Here is a 19,261-nt window from a genome sequence, read left to right as displayed (position 1 = left end):
GCCTATGGGGTCGCCCTCCCCCAGCTCCCCCTCCTCTTTTCCCGGTGCGGGATCGTTCCTGGTCGCGGCACCGGTCGCCGATGGGGGTCAGTTTACAGACTCAAGCATCTATGGCGCCACCCTGGTCACCAGAAGGACAGTGGTCTGAGCCTGAAGGAGAGTTCAGCCCCTCGCCTATAAAAGATGAATCGCCATCAGCCCGCAAGACTGGTGTGGTTCCTGTGGCGGCAGCGTGGAGGCAGGGGCAATGGCTCGCTCAGTGCCAGTACTGGAACCTGTGGGGTGTACCTGTTATGCCAGTCCCATACTCGCACTGTTCCTCCCAGGCAGCACTGGACACGCTGCAGCTGGCACCCGAATCAGAGCACGGTGCCGAATCCAATGCAGGGGTGACAAAGTGGACCCCCACGCCGAAGGATCCATCCCCAAATGAGCAAGGGGAAGCAGTCATATTCGTCATCATCGGACGAAGAGGTGGCGGGCCCCACGTAAACGAGCTGCCCCCCTCTCCCTCCCCTGACAACTTCATGGAGCACCAGGCCCTGCTCAAAAGGGTAGCTGCCAACCTGAACTTGGAGGTCGAGAAGCTAGCGGAGGAGTCTGACGACATCTTTAATATTATATCCTCCTTCTCCCACAGCCAACCCTATAGATACTGCTAAGGCAAAAATCTCTGACTGTGTACACACACCTAGAATGCAATGGACATAAGCAACACATCTCGAAGAACAGTTACGAAAAGGTAGGTAACCATTTTTTCATCACTCTGTTGTGCAAGGGTTCATTCAGAGGTTCAAGGGCAAGAAAGACAGCACTGCAAGGCTCCTCTGTTCAGCCATTCACTTTAAACTGATAGAGGATGGGAAGCATTTGTTTCCGTCTAAAAAAACTCACATTAGTTGGAAGTTTCTGTTAAAGTGATAAACACTGAAATAGTTAACTGTGTTGACAATTATAACATTTATGCTTTGGAGTTAACCATGGAGATAAGTGGCATAGTTCACACCTTCACAGAGCTACTGTTTCAGTGTCTGAAGACTCAAGGGATAACACTGCTTCCATTCCCATTCAGAAGAGTTCCCCCCACAGCGACAAGAGTGAGAATAATTTTAAGTGAAAAGTTAATGTACAGAAATGTTTTGTTGGAAGTGCTGGCTTTATGCACAAATGGGTTTGGTGTTAGATACTTGTGGTGGATAGGGAATATGTAACATATACAACGTGGCAAGAGGAAAACAAGCAATCAGAATGTGAGAATTATTGAGCAAACAGGGAAATGGGGGAGGATTTTTATTTGTAAAACCTTTCGATAGCAAATTTTAAATGGCATAGAATACTAAACAGGATTTTATATAGCTCCCATTATTATGGTGCTGAGCTCCTGAGAATAGACAAGCATGTGATGAAGTAGAATCATGCTACTTTTCTTTTGGTGGATTAATATTGATTATTCTTATAAAGGATTTATTTTAATGTATTTTGATACATTTATGTTAGATTATGAATATTTGATAAGTCAGTATATTAAAAAGCATTATCCTTTAGACCACTAATAATTTAGACACCAATGTGATTTTTACTACTCTGGGAGGCAATTAAAATAGTATATTGTAATAGGAGTAGCATATTCTTTGATTTCCTTAAGTCATATATATTTTGGGCTGTTTTAGTCTTGTTTGACTTCAGAATAAGTTTGTTGGTACAGAACATGTCATGACCATTTTTCCCAATTATTTTCCCATATTAGAATATCCAAATGTGACTTTTAATTGTTATTTTGATCAGTAAATACTGTTAAGTGAAGTAGTTAGCCTCACCTATTAACTCTCGCCGTAGACAGGCAGTAATTTAGGAACAGTAGACATGCGTATGGTTTCTGGTAATGCCTGTGAGCACGCTAATTAAAGAAGCTCACTTTCAGGAAAACAGGAGCTAAAATAAATTACTAAAGCAAAGGAGACTTGATGTAAAGGTTAGATAATTCTACGCAGCATGATGAAGTTTGGACCTATCTTTACTTTTATTTCTATGACAGAGGAAGTTGAATGATGCTGATGTCTTGAAAGGTATGCTGCTCATAAAAATCAGCCAGCAGGAAATCTGAAACAGGAAGGATGGTGCTCTTTGGAAACAATTTTTCATCCTGAGTACAATTATGCTCCATGGACAAGCCAGCTATTACATCCTGTCACTAAATATCACAACTTAGAAGCCTCTAATGAACTGATTAGCATTCTTGTTTCTTTTGCAAGTCAGATATGTGCACAGCTGGTGCACTTTATTATTGACAAAGTCTATAATTATAAATATTCCACTTATATATTGGATTGTGCTAGTTTGCTGCTCATTTTACGTATATTAGTTTAATAGCAATTACAATCATTTATTAAAATGGTTTGTTTAATTAGGAATGTCAAAAGTCAGAGTTAGAATATTAAATCCATTCATGTATATGCTAGGAAAAAGGCAGACTGAGCAAACTGTTCTCAAAATAGAGATTATATGGATTTGTAAAGAAGGTTTTAAATAAATACTTGGTATTTTACCAGGGTTTAAATAATTAAGTCCTTCTAATTCTACATTTGTGGAAGGTTAGTAGGTTATGACTTTGTGTTATGGATGTATATTTCAGATATTTAATTCATTAACAATAATCTTTAAAATATTAAATTATTGTGTTGAACTTTTTAATAATACTGTATACTGGGTAGTTTTATAAAAATGCACAATTAACTATTTAAATGAGCAAATATTTTTAGATCTTAGTTTAGTGAACAGCAATTTGTGGTTTTTAAATGGGTATTTGCAGGTAACTTTGTGGATAAAGTATGCAGGTAAATATGCAAGTTTAGAACACAAGTAGGTGTATGATTTCTTGATATGGGACTGTTACACAGTTTGGTATTCAGACAAATTTGTGTAGCATTTTTCTTGCATACTTTAGGAAAGAGTGCATATCTGAGGCAGTAAAGTTATGTTGCTTGCTGTATATGTACATGCATTTGTTGTGGCATTGTCATACATACATGGATAGATATTAGAGCTGGATGAGTAATGGAAAAAAACTTGAAAATATTGCAGAATTCATCAGATAAATTCTTTGACAAATTATTTGATAAATCCTGGTAGGTACACATTTAGCAAGCATAGGGTTTGTATTCATTTTGTGCAATATTATAAACAAATATGAAAGATTCTGTGTCGTGCAATAATGGAAATTGCAATTACGTATCCCACAGCTTAATATAGTTCTTTATCGCTTGAACCATGAATGGGTTAGACCTTTTCATGGGCCTTAATAGAAAAGCCTCGTTACTTAAAACTCTCATTTTTACTATAGGGACAAACTCTCAAGCCTGTAGAATTTTGCAAGATGGAATTAGGTGTGCCCATACTATGCAATCATTTAATTTTACCATGGTTTCACACAACCAGGTCCATATGTAGATTGTGTACCATTAGTATATACAGGTAGGATTACGACTGACTGGAGTAAAATCAGTTTACGCAGAAACTGATGAAGATGTATTCAATATAGTACAGATGTGGATCTTTCCTCACTTTGTGCAGGGTAACAGCTCTGGACCATTGGTTTGTTTGTTTGGGTTTTTTTTGGTCATAATACCCTGCATTATATTATTAATAATCCTTTATGTAGCACCATAAATTTACACTGTACTGTATAAACATAGGCCAATCCTGTAATTCACGCATGCAGGTACAGCAGTGTTCCCAGGTGCAATGAATTGCAAGATCAGAGCCATAGAGTTCTGAAGTTCTGCTACCACTGCTGGTTGTCCCAATTCTGCATCATTATCCTGGTCAACCACTCAGTGCTAATCGGCTGAGCCCAGAAGTGGCAGTCCACTGAATGAAGCCTCTCCAAAAAAAGTTCATGTACAGAAACTGCTCGGTTTCATCCTCCTCTTCCTGCCTGTACCACTGCAGCACCACCATACCTGTCTCCCAAGTCATCCAGTTGTGTGATTGCCAATGCATGTGCATTAGCTTGTTTGTATTAATGGCTCAGGCTCATGGTGTTCAGCAGTTTGAAAATGGCACGGGCTCATGAATTACTGGATGACAAGAGAAGAATCATGGGAATTTATAGTTTGACCCCCAACTGCCAAAATTCCAGTGCCTTTTTGGTGGGTATCTGACAGAGCCCCACAAGAAAAATCCCTGAATGCAAAGCATCTAGTAGCAGAACGTTGCTCCATAGGTTGTCTGTCCAGAATGCTGTATGGTTATTTTGAGAAAGTGTTGGATGCAGTGATTCAAAAAGGAAGTAGCTTAAGTCCACACAAACAAAGGAGTGTGGACTTACTCTTTCAGAATATTTATTCCTGAATAGTTAAAGTGGAAGCCTACATTCTGAAAAAACTTTCCCATTTAGACAAGTTCTAATCAAGGCAAGATGAGAGAGGATAACAGTTCAGCTAAGGGAGGGTCTGGTTATTATCTGTGAGAACTGTGTAGGAACAATTCCAGGAAGACATGATTTTAAGAGCAGATCTGAAGAATAAAGAAAACAACTTTGCAGAGAAGAACATGGAAACTGTTTAAGTACAGGAGGAAGTATGGGTGAAGGAAGCATTGAGGAGAGATGTTGAGGAGGGACTGTGAACAGGGATATTTGAGAAGCTTGATTCAACAAAGTGCTTAAGTCCCATTGTAGTCAATGAATCTTAAGTAAACTTTAACATATGCTTAAGTGCTGCTACTGCACATAGTGATGGACTTAAACCATGTTTACATAAGCATATGCATAAATACTTTGCTGAATTGGACTCTCTGAGCAGAAATTGTATTGGAGTATGCTGGGAAAAGAAACTGGTTTCTCGGGAGAACATTGGTTTTAATGGTTCAAAGTTCTATTCTGCTCTCATGGTAAAAAGATGGAACTGATCAACTGCCTAAACCTATTTTAATTGGTTCAAATATTTTGTAGGATGTTTTGATCTTTTGGGGATTAGTGTGTACTACTTTTCCTCAGTACTGAAAATCTTGGTTAACTACTTAAAGTGCTCATTAAGTATTAAGAAATCTCTTTTTGTAAGCAAAGTAACTAGGATAAAAATTTGGCAGTGAAATTTAAATAATTCTCTATAAAACACATTTGTGATATAGTAATTGCATCTTAATAGCATCTCATCTGAGTTTCTGTGTAAAATAGCACTTCTTAAATAATATGCATTAATTAATAAAAAATCAAATCCCAGTTCAATTAACTGGATAGATCCATTGGATACATCTAGAGAGAGTCTACATGATGGTTCATTAATATATCTAATGGTTCAGAACTTAAACCCACAAAAGTCAGAAGCTGCAAAATTATGGCTTGCACAGTAACACATTCTTTAAAAAGTACCATAGTACTCGTGTGTGTGTGAGAGAGAGGGGGAGAAAGGGTGAATGTCCATATAAACTGATACAATCTGTATAGTGGATAAAAAAAAATGAAGAGGGTTGAGGGAAGGCATTGTATATCAAAAGTACTGACAATGCTGGTGAACTACCGGACAATGAGAAGTATAGTTATGAAGTTCTGTAGGACACAGATAGAAATGACAGGATTAAGGGGAAACTGAAAAAATTCTAGGCTAACTTTGAGTGCAGAAATCTACAAGATATGATACAAAAAGAAAGATAGGGTATAAAACAAACCTTAATTAAGTATCAGAGGAACAGCCGTGTTAGTCTGTATTCGCAAAAAGAAAAGGAGTACTTGTGGCACCTTAGAGACTAACCAATTTATTTGAGCATGAGCTTTCGTGAGCTACAGCTCACTTCATCAGATGTTTACCGTGGAAACTGCAGCAGACTTTATATACACACAGAGAATATGAAACAATACCTCCTCCCACCCCACTGTCCTGCTGGTAATAGCTTATCTAAAGTGATCAACAGGTGGGCCATTTCCAGCAGGACAGTGGGGTGGGAGGAGGTATTGTTTCATATTCTCTGTGTGTATATAAAGTCTGCTGCAGTTTCCACGGTAAACATCTGATGAAGTGAGCTGTAGCTCACGAAAGCTCATGCTCAAATAAATTGGTTAGTCTCTAAGGTGCCACAAGTACTCCTTAATTAAGTAATTGCTTAACTGAGTACCAGTACCATCTTTTGTAAGTTTTTCTTTTAATTTTGATTGCTTAACTAATGAAAAGGACTTGAGTGTTAAATTTAGTTTAGAAGAATTTTATTAAATACCCTTCACAATCACACCTAATAGTTTAGGATATAAGAAGATAAAAATAATATTGGACTATGGTTTGGTCAACATAAACGAGAAAACAGGTCAACTCTGGTGTTGCTAAGGCAACGGGGTGGTACAGGAACAGGGAGAATTCAAAGCTAAAGCACAAGACAATTTAGTCTGTTACTTATATGCCAACTCACCAAAGTCTCTCTCCCAACAGTTCTATAGACATCAACCCTTTTAACCTACTTCCTCACAGATTATATTAGCCCCAGGATCTGACTCACATTCCCAACTATCTAACATAAACTCCTATATTTATGGCAGACTGTTTAGACGAAATGTAATTTCAAGGTTCTTCTACGCTTCTGTCTTATGTCTATGCACCTAGAGCTTGACAGGCAATATGAAACCCTTAACTATAGTAGACACATGTACCGTGTTCCACTATCTTACTTAAAAAGAAAAGGAGTACTTGTGGCACCTTAGCTCACGAAAGCTTATGCTCAAATAAATTTGTTGGTCTCAAAGGTGCCACAAGTCCTCCTTTTCTTTTTGCGGATACAGACTAACACGGCTGCTACTCTGAAACCTATCTTACTTAACAACGGTGACTTGATTAACTTCTAAGCTACTGTACAAAATCTTGATTGGATCTGTATAGTGGATAAAAAAAAATGAAGAGGGTTGAGGGAAGGCATTGTATATCAAAAGTACCTACAATGCTGGTGAACTACCGGACAATGAGAAGTATAGTTATGGATAAAAAAAAATGAAGTGCTATTTCAGTGCTTAACTACCCTTATGGTTAGAAAGGTTTTCTTAATATCTAACCTAAATCTCCTTTGCTGTAGATAAAGTCAATTTACTTCTTGTCCTACCTTCAGTGGACATGGAAAATGATTGATCACTGTCTGCTTTATAACAGCCCTTATAACATTTGAAGACTGTTATAAAGCCCCCCTCCTCAGTTTTCTTTCTCAAGACTAATCATACCCAGTTTTTTAACCTTTCCTCATAGATCAGGTTTTCTAAACTTTTTGTCATTTTTGTTGCTCTTCTGTCAACTCTCTCCAATTTATCCACGTCTTTCCTAAAGAATTGGGCATAGTATTCCAGCTGAGGCCTCACCAGTACCAAGAAGAGCAGGACAATTGCCTCCTGTGTCTTACATAGGACACTCCTGTTAATATACCCCAGAATGATATCAGCCTTTTTCACAGCCGCATCACATTGTTGACTCATTCAATGTGTGATCCTCCATTATCCCCAGATCCTTACCAGCAGTACTACCACCTACCCTTTCCACATTTTGTAATGGAGCATTTGATTTTTTTTCTTGCATTAGTGTAGTACTTTGCATTTGTCTTTATTGAATTTCATCTTGTTGAACTCAAACCCATTCTCCAATTTGTCAAGGTCATGTTGAATCTAATCTTGTCCTCTAAAGTGCTTGCAACGTCTCCCAGCTTGGTGTCGTCTGCAAATTTTATAAGCATACTCTCCACTCCATTGGCCAAGTCATTATTAATGAAAATATTGAATAGTATTTGACACTAGATTGCTGCCTGTTGGACCCCATTAGATTTGTCATCCCACTTTGACAATGAACCATTGAAAACTACACTTTGAATACAGTCTTTCAATCAGTTGTGCACTCACCTTATAGTAATATCATCTAGACCACGTTTTCCTAGTTTGCTTATGAGAATGTCATGTGGGACTGAGTCAAAAGCCTTACTAAAATCAAGGAATGTCACGTTTACTGCTTCCTTCTATCCACTAGGGCAGTAATCCTGTCTAAAACGGAAATTGGGTTTGGCATGATTTGTTCTTGACAAAACCTTGCTGGCTATGCCTTGTAATCCAATGTACCTTATAATGCAATAAGTTCCCATTGCCAACCTGAATATTTAATGCATATATACCCTGATTCCTCAGAGGCCCTTTCTGTTATTGCACTGTGCAGAATACTTTTTTCTTGAGCACAATCACTGTTTGTTTATGGACCTTGACTAACCTCTTAAACCAATCCATCCTAACGAGAGTTTTCTCAAAGGTCAAATTCATAAATGCCTCTTCCACCCATAAGCCTTCCAGCACAGTACTCGGAAAAATCTTTCCTTTTCCTTTTAGAGAGATATCACGCACATAAGCCCCACTACATTTAAGATCATAGTTGAGTTTTACAAATGACAGAAGACTGTTGTGAAGATTCAAAGTCTGCCTGTTTAAAAAAACAAAAACAAAAAACTTCCTCTTTCTGTATCCACAGACTGCAGCATTTCTGCAGACTCACATTTTAACTGCTTTATCTCTTTGCTGTTGCTTTCTGAGCTTTGGCTACCTACCAGATTGTTTCCAATTTCTACACCTGAATGCCTTAACCAGTCCTCTTTTGGGGCCTCACAATCACCTTCAGCGCTGGTTGGGATTTTGGGTGACAATCTATAGTTGCATTGCCTTTTTCTCAGTAGTTAACTTGTAAGGATTAGGCTTAGAAACCTGTGCCCACAATGTATAACTATGGCAATTTAATTAGAGGACTGAAATTCATTAGTAAATTATTCCTAATTAACAAGACTTCAACCTCACATGAGGTAACATACACAGGATGGACCACACTATGTCCCCGAAGTTAGATTCATCCACAGATATCCACAGTACTCACCCTGTCTTGGGTATAATTGGTGAACTTGGCTATACTGTGTTGTGGGAGAAGAATTCTGCCTGCTGACTGTAGTCCTGACTGGTTAATCTGGCCAAACACTCTTTCTATCATTAGTCATTTCTTCCCCCAGCTAGGAGAGCTAGACACATCACAGTGCCTTGTATCCTAACTTTAAAATACAGCCTCTGCAAAGATTCATGGGGGAGAACTTCCCCTAAGAAAACTCACCCTGTATTTAGAACTAGTTGATCCACCAGAACAAAATCAAATTCTGCCTGCTATGTGACTGGTCATTTTGAATGGTTGTGGATTCCAACCCCTTTCGAAGAGACTCTTCTTCACCATGGCTGAAAGTCAAGCTCAGTCCTGGTGTGGGATTGGATCTCATCATTAGTCAGCTATTTTGGGGACAGATTCCAATGCAGAAAGACTTGTTCTGAGGACATCCTGGTCTAGTGGCATCATCGCATGATGGGTGGCTTGGTGAGTCATCAGAGACAATAACTGATTTGATCTGCGTACAGTTTTTGGAATCTGCTTGCTTCAGGATTCTGACTCCTCTAGCCAACACCTAGAAGGTTTATCTCAGCTGGAGTTTTTCTTTTTTCAGCCACTTTACCTGCCACTTCAGGTGTTAGGCTGTAACTGCCTGGCTCCTCTCTCTCTGTGGAGGAAAGAGAAGGTTCTTTAATCAGGGTAATTCTCTATCTTCTATTTCTAAAGCATTCTCTTCATATTTCCAAGTGTAGGCTTTACCCTGTGGATCATTTAACATTTTAGCACCTCCCACACTGAAGGGGTCTCCTATGATCTGATGCGTGGCTATGATGTCTTATTGGTGTTACCCCAGGATCCACCAAAAGCTCTATTCTGCTCCAAACAGAGGAGGGCAACTTCTCAATATACAACTTCATGAGGTAGGCACAGTCATTTGGGTCACCACTATTACTCCCAAATAAAGACCCAGGGTTCCCCCACAATAGCTCACCTATTATCCCTTCCTGGGTTTACCAGAGGTTCCCTTCTGTTGACTCATTTATCTGTTTTTGTAATGTGAATGTGGGCCCAGCCTAGAGAAATTGCCAGGGTTTTGCAGGAAACAGTTTTAGCAAAAACTTCCCAGTAGAGCTTAGACCTGCTACCCTGGGAGGAAGGACATTGATACAGACCTTGGATATAATTGTTTGACACACAGGCAGTATTCTTCTGCAACAAAGTATTTTTTTTTAATTTAGCATAACCAGTCTTCCCTGATACAATTAATCTAAACAAAAACATCAAAGCATAAACATAAATCCCTTTGCACTATCCTTGGGTACAGTTTAAAAGTACCTGAACCATAAACATATACAGGTTTCAGAGTGGTAGCAGTGTTAGTCTGTGTCAGCAAAAACAACAAGGAGTCCTTGTGGCACGTTAGAGACTAATAAATTTATTTGGGCATAAGCTTTTGTGGGCTAAAACCCACTTCATGAGATGCATGGAGTGGAAAATACAGTAGCAGGTATATATACACAGTACATGAAAAGATGTGAGTTGCCTTACCAAGTGTTCTACTGGTTTTTGAGTGTCATAATTCCTGATGTCAGATTTGTGTCCATTTATTCTTTTGCGTAGAGACTGTCTAGTTTGGCCAATGTACATGGAGGGGGAGCATTGCTGGCACATGATGGCATATATCACATTGGTAGATGTACAGGTGAACAAGCCCGTGATGGTGTGGCTGATGTGGTTAGGTCCCTTGAATAGATATGCGGACAGAGTTGGCACTAGGATTTGTTGCAGAGTTTGGTTCCTGGGTTAGTGTTTTTGTTGTGTGGTGTGTAGTCGCTGGTGAGTATTTTCTTCAGGTTGGGGGGCTGTCTGTAAGCGAGTCCTCACTAGACTAGATGCAATAAATCGACCCCCACTGGATCGATCACTGCCCGTCGATCCAGTCGGTAATGAAGACAAGCCCTAAGCCTCCTTCTTTTCTGTCAGTGGTACTGCAGCTGCTGTGGCTGCTGCTTCTCCTTTGAGGTTGTCTTCTTTGCTGTTCTTCACTGTTTTAGGTTTCTTTCTTCTGATCTGATCTTCTGATAGCTCCCTATCTTGACTGACTTTTGCCTGCTGACTGCCTGTCTTTTATTGAGTTTTACCAGCCACTAGACCCTTTCAAATTGGCTTGTTTCCCAATCCTGACATTAGCATACTCTATCCTCCAGTCTATCCTCCGACTCTCTCCGATTGGTCCATACTTATAGTCCAATTACAACTGCTAAATCCGGCTGTCAATTAAAGCTGTTACATAACAAGTCTTAGTATTATGGTCTGTTTACTATAATAGTCTGGTGACCCTCACCTAGTTTTGGCCTCTGCATGCCTGACTGACCCCTTCTTGCAGTGTTGGAGTGACCTTTGGCCCCGTCTACACTTGTCTGCCTGCCAACATACTCGCCAAAGTCTAAACTGAAACGTCTAGCTTCTCTTATTGGCTGTGTGCCAACATTTTACACATACCGAATTACAACACTATTAAACTGTAAACAATTACCTCGTTCCTTTTAATATGTATTTAATTGTTAATTTATGCATCTTAATGTTTACTACTATTGCCACTTTATTTCTTACCAATTCAGTTAATTTTATTTTGGTTCTTCCCCTATTTTCAGTTAATGGAGGCAAAGCAATTTTTTCAGTGCTGTGCTTAGGAAACAGAACAGAGCAGCTCAAAAGTTCTCATATCAACCATCTTCTATAGCAGAGACACAGATTCTTTTAATTTCATCATACAAAATTCTAGGAGTGTCATCCTTATGGAACTTTACCTTGTAGATAAAAGCTGTAGAATTAATTATGTCAGTGTAGTGCGTGATCTGTTTGAAATTTCTATTTACTGCTGAGAATAGCATATCCAACCAACTGTAAGCTTGTGAATCCAAGCTCCTTTTCTGTGAGGATCAAATTGCTCCAATTGCTTGGCCTCCCCAGACAGCTCTTTCCTATTTGATGTAGGGGTGTCAGTCTTTGAGTTTGGAGGCACGATTCCAGGGGGCACCTGAGCTGACCCAACGGGTACTGCTAGGGGAAAACCTAATTGAAATAGATATGAGTAACACGAAGAACAACAGTTACAAAAGCTAGGTAACCGTTTTTTCACAGACCTGGTCAAGACCCCCCTCCTGGAAACTTAGTGAGGGACCAGGTTTGGATTCAGACACGGGATCCTGGGTGTTTCTGAGCCAGCAGATTCTGAGCATTGTCCAGGCACTGCCTCTGTTTTTTGTCTCCGATACTCATTCCTAGGGTTCAGTTTCCTTGTCTGGTCCTCTCTTGGAAGTCTGGTCCTCTTTCTTGTGGTCCAGCTGCTGTAGGCACCAAGACCAGTGCTGATCCTCCTGTTCCCCTGCCCAAAGTCTTCTCAGTAGCTTAAGTACACCCTTTCCCAGAGCACTACCCTCGTGGATACTCTGGTTTATTTTTTGCCCCTTCAGGGACACGTGACCAATACAGCTAGGAACCCAGAGGCTTTGCAAAGTAACTTCTTAAACACTTACACCATTAATTCTTAGAGAAATCCTAGAGACTTACAGATCCATTGGGGTGGGGGGAAGGCATGGAGAGGTTCATGCACACAAAAACCCTTCCTCTAGTGTCAGCACCACTCTGAGAATCGACTAGTTCTGGATCGCTCTTTTAAAGGCCCCAGACAATAATCTCCTCCTGTTCAGCCTTCAGATTTACTCTCTCTTCCCCTGTAACAAGCTCTTAGCTTGTTCAGATCTGGAAGTCGGAAGGCTTCTTCTAATTCAGAAAATGTGTCTTTTTGTGTTTTCTAAACCTCACAGAATTTGAGATTTTAAAAGCCATTTCTAAAATCATCTATCTTTGTTTCTGCTTTGCTGCTGGCAAATTTTGACTGCTCCACTCCCCCATTTTTGCAGACAACCTGGGGAGAAAAACCCATCTCCTTCAGCTTGGCCAATATTTTTCGCATCTCCATTGTATTGCCAGGGCAAAGTCATTTTGTGTTAACAACCTCTTTGATTTTCTGCTTCCAAATAGGGTGTATGGTACATAACATGGTCTCTGTCAGCAAATGGTTGATTTTAATATATGCTGAAGGTTAGAGTTTTACACAGCTTTTGAAAATACAATTAGAATTCATAAGGGGTACATAGATTCAAACGGACACAGCACACAAATATGACCACCGTGGTCAGTGACAGGCATTGTGGGACAGCTGCTGGAAGACTGTTAGGTTTGGCAGAAGTAATGCAGTGTCTACACTTGTGTGGCATCAACCATGGTTCTATATCGTTCGGAGAGGTGGTGGTGTTATGTCAGCATAATGGGTGTTTACATCAGTGGGAGACACATTTAAGAGTAAACATATACACAACTAGGTATAGGCAGGCAGCTTACATTGATCTAACTTTGTAGTGTAGACTTGGCCTTATAATTTAGCAAGAGGTGGCATGCAAAAATCATAAGGGTGAAAGACACATGCCCTGCTACGGCTGCCTTCAAATGTATTTTTAAAAATGCTTATTCTGCCAATATTGTGCTATAGATCTAAGCCCCATAAAAGATGGTACCTTCAGAGAAGCAGAAAGCTGCTGCATTTTTTTCTGTTTTGACAAAAATTGTCTGACCACTTTCTTTTGCTATCTTTTTTTTTTAACTGCCTTATGTGCTCTGATAAATTTAACCTTACAGTTTCATTTTCTGTTTTTACTAGGGCGGTCAAGCGATTTAAAAAAAGTAATCACGATTAATTGGGCAATTAATCGCGCTGTTAAACAATAATAGAATACCATTTATTTAAATATTTTTGGATGTTTTCTACATTTTCAAATATATTTCAATTACAATACAGAATACAGTGTACAGTGCTCACTTTATTTGTTTTTATTTTAAATATTTGCACTGTAAAAAACAAAAGAAATAGTATTTTTCAATTCACCTAATACAAGTACTGTAGTGCAATCTCTTTATCATGAAAGTTGAACTTACAAATGTAGAATTATGTTCCATAAAACCCTGCATTCAGAAATAAAACAATGTAAAACTTTAGAGCCTGCAAGTCCACTCAGTCCTACTTCAGCCAATCGCTCAAACAAGTTTGGTTACAATTTGTAGAAGGTAATGCTGCCCGCTTCTTGTTTACAATATCACCTGAAAGTGAAAAAAGGCATTCACATGGCACTGTTACAGCCAGTATCGCAAAATATTTATGTGCAAGATGCTCTAAAGATTCATATGTCCCTTTATGCTTCAACCACCATTCCAGGGGAAATATGTCCATGCTGATGACGGGTTCTGCTCAATAACAGTCCAAAGAAGAGTAGACCAACGCATGTTCATTTTCATCATTTGAGTCAGAAGTCACCAGCAGAAGGTTGATTTTCTTTTTTGGTGGTTCGGGTTCTGTAGTTTCTACATCGGAGTGTTTCTCTTTTAAGACTTCTGAAAGCATGCTCCACACCTCGTCCCTCTCAGATTTTGGACAGCACTTCAGATTCTTAACCTTGGGTCCAGTGCTGTAGCAATTTTTAGAAATCTCATATCGGTGCCTTCTTTGTGTTTTGTCAAATCTGCAGTGAAAGTGTTCTTAAAACGAACAATGTGCTGGGTCATCATCTGAGACTGCTATGACATGAAATATATGGCAGAATGCGGGTAAAACCGAACAGTCCTCCCCCAAGGAGTTCAGTCACAAATTTAATTAATGCATTATTTTTTTAACGAGCATCAGCATGGAAGCATGTCCTCTGGAATAGTGGCTGAAGCATGAAGGGGCATACAAATGTTTAGCATATCTGGCACGTAAATGCCTTGCAACGCCAGTTACAAAAGTGCCATTTATTCCTACCATTTGTTTCCTATCTTTTAACCAGTTATCAGTCCATGAGAGGACCTTTCCTCTTACCCCTTAAGAGCCTTTGTTGAGGGTTCTTGTCAAAGGCTTTCTGAAAATCTAAATACACTATATCCACTGGATTCCCCTTGTCCACATGCTTGTTGACTCCCTCGAAGAATTCTTGTAGATTGGTGAGGCATGATTTCCCTTTACTAAAACCATGTTGACTCTTCCCAAACAAATTATGTTCATCTGTGTGTCTGACTATTCTGTCATAGTTTCAAGCAGTTTGCCCAGTACTGAACTCAGGCTTACCGGCCTGTAATTGCCAGGATCACTTCTGGAGACATTTTTTAAAATGGGTGTCACATTAGCCACAGTCATTTGGTACAGAAGCAGATTTAAATGATAGATTACAAACCACAATTAGTAGTTCTGCAATTTCACATTTAAGTTTCTTCAGAATTCTTGGGTGAATACCATCTGGTCCTGGTGACTTATTACTGTTTGGTATAAAATTTGTTCCAAAACCACCTCTAATGACACCTCAATCTGGGGCAGTTCCTCAGATTTGTCACCTAAGAAGAATGGCTCAGGTATGGGAATCTCCCTCACATCCTCAGCTGTGAAGACCAATGCAAAGAATTAAGTTAGTTTCTCCATATGGCCATATTCTCCGTGAGTGCTCCTTTAGCATTTTGATCGTCCAGTGGCCCCACTGGTTGTTTAGCAAGCGTCCTGATTCTGATGTACTTAAACAAAAATTTGCTATTACTTTTTGAGTCTTTGGCTAGCTATTCTTCAGATTCTTTTTTGGCCTTCCTAATTATATTTTTACACCTCACTTGCCAGAGTTTGTGCTCTATTTTCCTCACTAGGATTCAACTTCCACGTTTTAAAGGATGCCTTTTTGCCTCTCACTGCTTCTTTTACTTTGTTTTTAAGCCACGGTGGCACTTTTCTGGTTCTGTTTGGTTACTATATTTTTTTTAATTTGGGGTATACATTTAAGTTGAACCTCTCTTATGGTGTCTTTTAAAAGTGTCCATGCAGCTTGCAGGGATTTCACTTTTGGCATTGTACCTTTTAATTTCTGTTTAAATAATTTCCTCATTTTTGTGTAGTCCCCTTTTCTGAAATTAAACTCTACCATGTTGGGCTGCTGTGATGTTTTCCCCACCACAGGGATGTTAAATTTAATTATATTGTGGTCACTATTACCAAGCTGTCCAACTCTATTCACCTCTTGGACCAGATCCTGAGCTCCACTTAAGACTAAATCAAGAATTGCCTCTCCTCTTGTGGGTTCAAAGACTAGCTGCTCCAAGAGGCAGTCATTTAAGGTGTCAAGAAACTTTACCTCAGCATCCTGTCCTGAGGTGATAAAATGTATGGGAACACTTAAGTATTTCAAATCAGTTCTTTGGATCTATGTATAAGTTCCATTTTTATATTATTCATTTTTAATATCAAAAAACCATTTTTTCCTAGCACTGCTAGTTAATGCTTTAAATCCAATTAAATGATTTAAATATCTTGTAGCATGAGTGGGTTAAAGACATTTATTGATAATTTATTTCACTGTTCTTTGTAACATTTCTTTTGTCAGTGATAAAGAAACAATATCAATTAGTAAACCTAGTACTGCACGTATTTTCCCCAGAACTTTTTGTTTTTAAATGAGATGCAAAAGAAACTGGCTACTGATATACTGAAGAGAGAGACTGTTTTTCAGAGTTTCCCATGAGAATCTCCATATCAAAATGCATAGCAATACACCACATCTCAGAGGAAGTTCTGTGATTGTTCCAGAATGGTTCCTAGTGCTGTTTTACTATCACATTCACATTAAATTTAACTAATTCTGTTGTAGAGCACAGTTTGTCAGAAACCTGGAATAGAAATTTTTCAGCTATAAAATGTGCTAATAAATAGGCCCTTGGAGCAAAATTCATTAAACTGATGGAAGGAATTTCATGTTAGCCTTCCAGAAGAGGAGAGACAAGTCCATGAATCTTGACGGAAAGCTCAATGATGTTAGCTTTTAGACGTATAAGTGCTGTGTTTTCTTTTCACGATAAGGCATGGTGAAAAGTTCCTTCTACACATATTCATGTTCTTCGCTGTTGGATTTATTGAACTTGATTATTCTACAGCCCAGCATGTCTTACAATTCAGAACACTTGGGCAGCTCTCCTCTCTTTGTGGCTTCATGGAGGTGGATCAGTGTTTTCACACCACATGCTCTGGCCACAACCTCTCTACTTCCACTTGCTGCCAGGTTCTCTGCGTATGTGTTTACCTTTTCAATTTGAGCTGTTTCTCCCCATTTTTTGGATAGTGGGGAGTACTGCTCTCCCTCTCTTCTGGCTTCCTTCTCCTACCTGGGTCAATTAACCCCTCGGGGGTTAATCCTCTCTGAGCCACAACTGTAGCATCTCCTCGCCCTCTCCTCTGTCCGTTGCAGGCATGGCAGAGCATCCAGGAAAGCACAGAGTTAAATCCAAATCATGCTTTATTTGTAAGGCAGCTTGCTTAGTCTTGGCAGATGGTGAGTTGTGCCCAGCCTTTGTCTGTGTCCCCTAGGTTCCAGGGCTGCGGGCAAGCAGGTAGGAACCACAGCCCACCATGGCAGCCTCAACTCTAATGGGGGAAAGGTGGACCAGGAACCCCCATGAAGAGCAGCAAGAAGTAAAGAGGAACTTGACCACTCGAGTCAGGGTAAGTCCGAGGGGAACACCGGCAAGACAAAGAGGGGAAGCTTGCAGAGCTACAAAGAAGGGTCAGAGGAGGGGCTATAACAAAAGCAGATTGGGTTCTGATAAGCTCCTGCTTTGCCCTTTGGGGTTTGTAATGTGTAAGTGGCGAAGTTTCATTTCAAAGGGTAATTGTTTCTTACTTTCCTTAGAAAGAGTTACACGAAAATAAAATACAAAATTACGGCTCTTGTTTTATGTATATTATTTATATGCTGCGGTACGTCTTTCTGAATAACTACCTTTTTTTTAAAAAAGTGGGAGATTATAGATATGAATCCTTACTTGTTTTTTTCTTTTTTTTTCTAAATTGTGTCATCTAGAAGTTGCAGTAAAACTGAACTTGCATTAAAAATGTGGTTTGCTTCAATAAAGTTTAATAACTTTTAGTATATCTGTCAACATGGCAATGAGTGTTGAAATGTGAAGGTTAACGTATACATTGAAGTCAACAAATGTGTAAATTCTTTATTATTTAAATAGCACATATATAAAAATTATATTAAAATAAATTCACAAACGTTGTTTAATGTTACTTAAGGTTGCTGTCATCCATAAACTAAATAATAAAAAAGTAGAAAACAGAAAGTTGGGGATTTTAAAAGGATTAAAAGGTTGCAAAGATAAGCACATTCAAGTTAGAAAAAGCCAGAAAGAAGGTTGTCTGTGCAACTGTAATTTGGCCCTATGTATGTATGCATTATGATATAGTCTTTAATTACATGCATAAGTGACTACCTATAAAAAGTTTGTTGTAAGTGACTTGACCAGAATCACACAGAAACTTAGTGGCAGAGGCAATGATAGAATTTATGTCTGCAAGGCAGTGTTCATCTGCCCTAACCGTGAGACTCTCAGTTCTCTTCCTGCATTCACCTGCCTCATTCACTAAAAACCGTCCAACTTCTACAACAAATGAGAAGGGGGTCCAACAGACCCCCCTCTGCATGACACAACACTGATTCATCCCCAGAGCAGATCTGTCCTGTGCACTGAATGAGCCAGGGGTCTTGTGTTTTTAAAGACCATATCATAGTGTATACACATGAGGCCTGAATTAAACCTGCATAGGCAACATTAATTATGGCATTTTAGTGTGAGGGTATGTCTACACTGCGTTTAAAAAACTCCGGCTGGCCCATGCCAGCTGACTCATGCTCACGGGCTCAGGCTAAGGGCTGTTTAATTGTGGTGTAGACATTCATGCTCGGGCTGGAGCCTGGGCTCTAGGACCCTGCAAGGTGGGAGGTTCCTAAAGCTCTGGCTGCAACCAGAGCCCAAATGTTGACATCCCTTAGCCCTAGCCAGCTGGTACCACCCAGCCACTGGTATCTAATTGCAGTGTAGAGTGTTAAATTTTGCAACCTTTTAATCCTCAATCTTCTATTTCCTTATTTTTATGGCTTTGAGTACTGTTGAGGGCAACCTTAATTAATGTTAAATGACAAGAATTTTTTTGGGGGGGAGGGTTTGGAATATCCCTCAAAGAATAGTTCCTATGAGTTATTAGACGTACCTGAAATTACTTGGAACATTTGATGTTTGCAGTGTTGTTGTTGCTCTTTTGGTCCCAGGGTATTAGAGAGGCAAGCCAGCGGAGGTGTTAACAGGCCACTTCATCTTGACTGGTCACTTAAAATATGTTTTAACTACTTATGTTAAACATTTTGTTCCATCTTGTATTTGGCTGTGACACGCTGAGTACCTTTCCCAGACCTGACAAAGAGTTCTGTGTAGCTTGAAAGCTTGTCTCTTTCACCAACAGAAGTCGATCCAATAAAAGATATTACCTC

The 19,261-nt window shown here is 39.4% G+C and overlaps 1 protein-coding gene across 5 annotated transcripts in view; it reads left to right on the top strand.

Annotated features, from left to right (window-relative positions):
- The window catches only part of DIAPH3 (diaphanous related formin 3), a 530,405-nt gene that overhangs the window by 354,629 nt on the left and 156,515 nt on the right, over positions 1-19,261 (top strand). The window lies entirely within an intron of this gene.

This window comes from Caretta caretta, chromosome 1, assembly GCF_965140235.1.
Source record: "Caretta caretta isolate rCarCar2 chromosome 1, rCarCar1.hap1, whole genome shotgun sequence".
Lineage (NCBI taxonomy): Eukaryota > Metazoa > Chordata > Testudines > Cheloniidae > Caretta > Caretta caretta.
This window is presented reverse-complemented; position numbering and strand designations above follow the sequence as displayed.